General features: G+C 50.3%; 1 long non-coding RNA gene across 1 annotated transcript in view; it reads right to left on the bottom strand.

Moving 5' to 3' along the window:
- The window catches only part of LOC117999450, a 39,751-nt gene extending 34,416 nt beyond the window's left edge, over positions 1 to 5,335 (bottom strand). The window contains exon 1 of the long non-coding RNA XR_004676268.1: positions 4,876 to 5,335. This is a non-coding gene — a long non-coding RNA (uncharacterized LOC117999450). The remainder of the gene's footprint in view (positions 1 to 4,875) is intronic.
- Between the last annotated feature and the right edge of the window lie 665 nt (positions 5,336 to 6,000).

The raw sequence follows: 6,000 nt of genomic DNA on the forward strand, positions 1-6,000 counted from the left end.
CGAGCACAGAGGATGTGCCCTCTGCATCTTCTCTGCGCCCACCACCTCCTGGAACCAGGCCCGCAGCACCCCTTCCAAAGCAGCAGGGGCAGCTGATTCCTCTACACACATTACAATCACCTGGAAGGCTTGACAGACCACTGATGCCCGGACCCCACCTCCAAGGAGACAGGTTTAACTGGTCTGCTTTTCCTAGTATGCCGTGAGGGCTGCGATCCTCTGTTGTAGCAGCTTGAGCAGCGGAAAACAGTGCTCACGGGAAACAGGTACCTGGGAGGAAGACGGGCTCTCGGTACCAAATCTGTCCCTTTTCAGAGCTCACCCGTCCCGATGGCTTCAGTTCCCCTACTGTGGCAGACGACTCCTGAATCTCAGCGTCCAGCCCAGAGGGGCTTTCGGCTCCAGAATACGAGCCCCCGGGGACAGATGTGTACGGTATGGAGCTCCGTCTGTGCTAGGACCCCACCGTCCTGTTAAACAGTTACATTAGTCATATGCTTTCGACTGTCCGTGATGGGAAACCAACTTGAACGAGCCTAGTCCATGGGAGGATTTGGGGTATCATCTGTAGCCGCAGGGCGCAGGGTACCAGCGGGCCCAAGGCGCATTCGCTTCTAACACTCACTAACATCACCAGGGACTGCATCTCTCCACTCGGAAACGTCCCAGGGAAGGACTCTAATTGGTCCGGTCAAGGGCCCACCCTCCACCACTCAGCACAGACTGGAGCAGAGAGACAGAGGAACTCCACGGAAGCTCCCTCTTCCCCCAGGGACTAGCCATTCATAGTGCTGGAGACATGACAGGAGCAGTGACAAACTCCGGAGAAGGCATTGGTAACTGGGTATATATTGCTAGGGACCTGGTAAGAAACAGATCTCGCACTCAAAGCGAGGATTGAAGAAATTGAATAATTTCTCCAGCGACAAGGGTGAGAGCTAAGAGGACCGACGAGGGATGGCGAGGCGCCGAGGATCAGCCGCTAGTCTACCCCTCTCTCTAGGAGGGGCACCGAGAGGCAGCAACACAACCCAGCCCCCATGGCTGGGTGATGAATGTAGCTATTGCCACACTTGGAAGAGTGGGCACTGGGGGGATACCCCATCCTCTCTCTCTGCCTGTCCTGTAATCCCCTGCTGCTCTCTCATTGGCTGAACATACCTGGAAGCCAGAGAGAGGCCGAGGGATGCAATCCACAGCGGTCAGCCTTCTAGGCTCAGAGCAGGTGGGGAAGCACGGAGAACACATTTGCAGGAATGAATATGAAACACTGTGCACGCTGGACGGCCACCCAGATGGACTCTATCCTTGGCCTCACCCTTGCTTCCCCCACTGGTTCTCCCCCCACACACACACAATATTCTCATCACCAATTCCTACTGATGTCACCTCCCAAATGTTTTTGGAGTCTGGCCTCTCTGTCTTCATTGTCTCTCCCTTGGACTTTTGCAAATTCTCTCCTCCCCTGGCTTCTCCGTGTCCAGTCGAATCCACCCACCAAGATGCCATGGACTTGACACATGGCCCTTCCCAGCCGAAACCCTTCCAGGATGCCCCCCTACTCCTGGCTGCCTTTGGGGTAACAGGCAGACCCACCCTGTGTGGGTTGGAGTGAGGCCAGCAAGGTTGGCGACAATCTGGCTAAGAAATTGGGCCTCTTCCCTAAGGCGACAGGAACCTAAGGAGTTTTGAAAGCAAGATTTTGTTGTCCTTGTTGTTAACTTCTCATTCTGAAATAATTTCAGACTTTCCAAGAAGTTGCAAAGATGGTACAAAGAATCCCCATCTACTCTATCCAGATTCTCTAAATGTCAACATAGGCCACAGTGATATGATAAAAATCGAAAAATACTGCTACCTAATCAATAGACCTTATTTGCATTTCCCAGATAGTTGCCCTAATGTCTTTTTTCCTAGTCTGGGATTCATCCTAGGGTCACCTTGCTTTCAGTTGTCACGAGTGTCTGGTCTCCTTTCATCCAGAACAGTTCCTCACCTTTGGCTTTCACGACCTTGACACCTTTGTGTCCGTACTGGCCACTTTTTTCTAGAACACCCCTCTATTTGGCTTTTTTGGATGTCTCCTCTCCATGCAATCCAGGGTATGCATTTTGGGTAAAAAAGCCACAAAAGACGGGTCGTATATTTTTCTGCATCATACCAGGTGGCACACGACATCAGCTCGTCCCAATATGGTTGATATTAACCTTGGCCATTTGATTGAGATGCTGCCTGCCAAGTTTCTCCGGTGTGAAGTTGCTATTGTCCCTTCCCAGTAAGTATCCCGTGGGGAGGGTACTTTAAAACTGGAAATGTCCCGCTTCTTATATACACTCTGCCCACCAATTTTAACACCCGTTTAAGATTCTCACCAGAAACTATTTCTACCCCGGTGGCGCGAGCCAAGCTACTCATGCTGTTTGACAAGGTCCAAGTATGGGGGACGATCCTGAAAACAGGAGACTCCACAGCTGGCTCCTGTCATTCTCTTTCATTTTGTTTATGGCAATCTTTATAATTGTGGGAATATTTCTGGGGTGTCATGATAAAGTGACTACTCATCTTAGTTATGCCTATCTAAGCAATCATAATGAAACTAATTCCACGAAGAATTAGTTTCTATAGAACAAAATAACAAGACGGTCATGCTCTGTCTAGCACCTTTCTCTTTGCGTACTGTTTTTTAGTTTTAGCGAGAGTCAATAAGCGGAAATCAATAAAGGTCATGTTAATCATTACAAAGGAAAAATGAAAGAAGGCTATGTCTGTGATCCAAAAAATGATCTAAGATTATCTCAATCAATTGTAAAAAAAACCCATAATCACATGTTACGAAAGTATGGAAAAACAAAAATATCCTAACATATAAATAAAGTTCCTCCGAGGCTGTCAGGAGGAGATGCTTGCAACCTGATCCTGTGTCTGTGTCTCCTCATTCGCCGACGCCGTCCCTTCCTATGAGAGACCCACCCCGGCTGGGGCTGGACTCCGGCACCCCGGCATTTGCCAAATGGTGGTTCTCAAGCCCGTCGCTCCTTCCACATTTACTCGTTGGAATTCCGTTGTCAGGAAAAGAAAAACAGATCCCACCCAACAGAGGATGGTTGCCAGGAATCACAACAGCTTGCCCGACATATTGCAAATCATATACCTGATAAAGAACTTTACCTGGAATATATTTGAAAAAAAAAAAAACCTTACAACTCAATAATAAAAAGACAAACGAGCCAGTGAAATACATGGGCAAGGGATCAGAATCTACGTTTCCCTAAAAAAAATACTTACAAATGACCGATAAGCACGTGAAAAGATGTTCCACATAATGACTAGGGGAATGTAAATCAGAGCCACCGTGAGAAGTCACCTCATACCCCGTAGGATGGCTGTAATAAAGAAGCAGACTCTAACGAGTATTGGTGAGGCTGTGGGCACCAGACCTCTCCCTTGCCGCTGGTAGGAGTGAAAAAGGGTGCAGCTGCCTTGGAAAACAGTCTAGGTTTTCCCCAAAAGGTTAAATAAAGAGTTACCATGTGACCTAGCTCTTCCCCAACCAGGTGGATACCCGAAGAGGAATGACAGCCTCGGATCACATGAAAACTTGCACACAAATGTTCATAGCAGCACCGTTCTTGCCCCAAAGGGGCAAGAATCCAATGCCTATCTGGTGATAAGTGCATAAGACGTGGCCTATCCACGCAACGCGCTATTATTGGGCAGTACAGAGGAACGATGTGCGGATACACACTACATCACGGGTGAACCTTGTCAACATGATGCTAAGTAGGAGAAGCCAGACTCAAAGATCAACATGATGCTAAGTAGAAGATCAACATGATGCTAGATCAACATGATGCTAAGTAGAAGAAGCCAGACTCGATGAGCCCATTTACGAAATGTCCAGAATAAGCAAATTAGTGGTTGCTACAGGCTGGGGCAGGGGAGGAAAGGGGGAAGGGACTGCTAACGGGTTTGGGGTTTCTTTTGGGGGTGCTAAAAATATTCTAAAATTGTGGTGATGGTCGCACGACCCCATGAATATAGTAAAAACCATTAAATTGTACATCTCAAATGGGTGGGTTGCATGGTACGTGAATTATATCTCAATAAAGCTGTTACTACACACACACACACACACACACCCCAGCAACAACCTCCTCAGAGCTTCGTGGGAGTGGGAAGCCTCCACATCCTGGCCCAGCCCAGCTGCCTGAGTTCCTGCCCCCAGGTGCTTTTTGCATGCAAAGGTGCTCACACCCAAGGGGCCAAGCAGAAAAACCAGACAAGGCCAGGCAACCCCCGTGCCAACTCGACAGGGTTTCCCATGATTAAGAGCGTGCAGATGCACGGCGGCATTTTGACCAGCTATCTCTCTACTCCCCAATAACCTATCCCAAGCCAGACTGTGGTTTTGGGACTTGAGGCCCAAAGCCATGAATCAACACAATCTACTTATCAAGACCAAAGGTGGCGGTCACTGTGCCCGTAGAAGAAACAAGTCGTATTTCTTGGCACCTTCGTGCCAGAGGGCCGTGTCCGCGGATCCCGCTGGACTCACCCCACACCCCGGCCGGGCCCCCTGGCTGTGGCTTTCTTTCTCTCCTGGAGACGAGGGGGTTACAAGTAGAAGCTCCCAGCCATAAAATAAAGAAGTCCCGGGGATGCCTTGTACAGCATGGGGCTACAGTTAACAATACCGTATTGTGTATTTGGAAGATGCTAGGAGAGTAGATCTTAAAAGTTTTCATTACGAGAAAAAAATTTTTGTAATCGTACTCCCAACCACATTGGCTCTATTGCAGCTTCTCCAAGTCCCCTCGTCCCCCTTGGCCTCGGGGCCCCTGGACAACCTTCCCGCCCTGCTTTTTGCACACCTACTTGATTAGCTCACCGCGTCCTGAGATCTCTGTTAAAAGCCCTCCTTCGACAACATTTTCCCTTGAGGCTCCAGGACGCTCGCACCTCCTTCCAGCACTGGTCAGCGTCGTCGATGTTGGTACGATAGTCGAATTAATGTCTGTCTCCCCTCACCAGGCCCTGCGCCCCCTGAAGGCAGGGTCCTCTCCGTTTCACTCATGCTAACCCCCAGCCCCCCAACCCCGTGCTGGCCTGGAGCCTGGCACACAGCAGACATCCAAAAAGCCTTGTAGATGGAAAAACAAAGAACGCCGTCCCGAAGTCTCACCGGAGCCCGTTCCTGGGTTCAGCTTCCTGAATTATCCCGTTCTCCCCAAACATAAATCAGATCACGGCCCTCCTCTGCCTAGAACCCTCCCAGAGCTTCCCACTGTGATTGTAACAAAATCCAAAGTCCTGGGCGCCTGGGTGGCTCAGTCGTTAAGCGTCTGCCTTCGGCTCAGGTCATGGTCCCAGGGTCCTGGGATCGAGCCCCGCATCGGGCTCCCTGCTCAGCGGGAAGCCTGCTTCTCCCTCTCCTACTCCCCCTGCTTGTGTTCCCTCTCTCACTATGTTTCTCTCTGTCAAATAAATAAAGTCTTTAAAAAAAAAAAAAATTAAAAAAAAAAATCCAAAGTCCTTGCCTCTGTCGACGAGGGCTTGCAGGGACCTCGACCCCCCGCCTCCCTCTAATATCACTAGGGCAAGGCCGGGAGGGTTCTAAGCGGAGAAGGGCTTTGCCTTCTAAACTGGCACTTTGACCTCTCTGTGACTCTTGACCCCTGCAAGTGCATTTCTACCTCCACATTGTGCAGGGCCAAACCAATCAGAAAGGAGGGCCAGCCCTGGGCACCACGCATGAGCGAAGAAGAACCAGCTGCCAGCCTCCCAGGGCCCTGTGCCCCGAGGGCGCAGCAAGAGAGGGGAGGGGGCGCTGCCCCTCCCCCGTGCAGAGGAGTGTTCTATCACGGACCTCATGTAGCCTCGCCAACACACAGTGATAATAAGGAGCACAGCAAACTCTAGATCGATTGTACTATTGTTATGAAATTCTCTGCAGATGACGCACCCCCTTCCCGCCTGCGAGCAGGAAGGACCACGGGCCAC

The sequence above is a fragment of the Mirounga leonina genome, unplaced genomic scaffold (genome assembly GCF_011800145.1).
Source record: "Mirounga leonina isolate KUSES-001 unplaced genomic scaffold, KU_Mleo_1.0 Mir_454, whole genome shotgun sequence".
In the NCBI taxonomy this organism is placed as follows: domain Eukaryota; kingdom Metazoa; phylum Chordata; class Mammalia; order Carnivora; family Phocidae; genus Mirounga; species Mirounga leonina.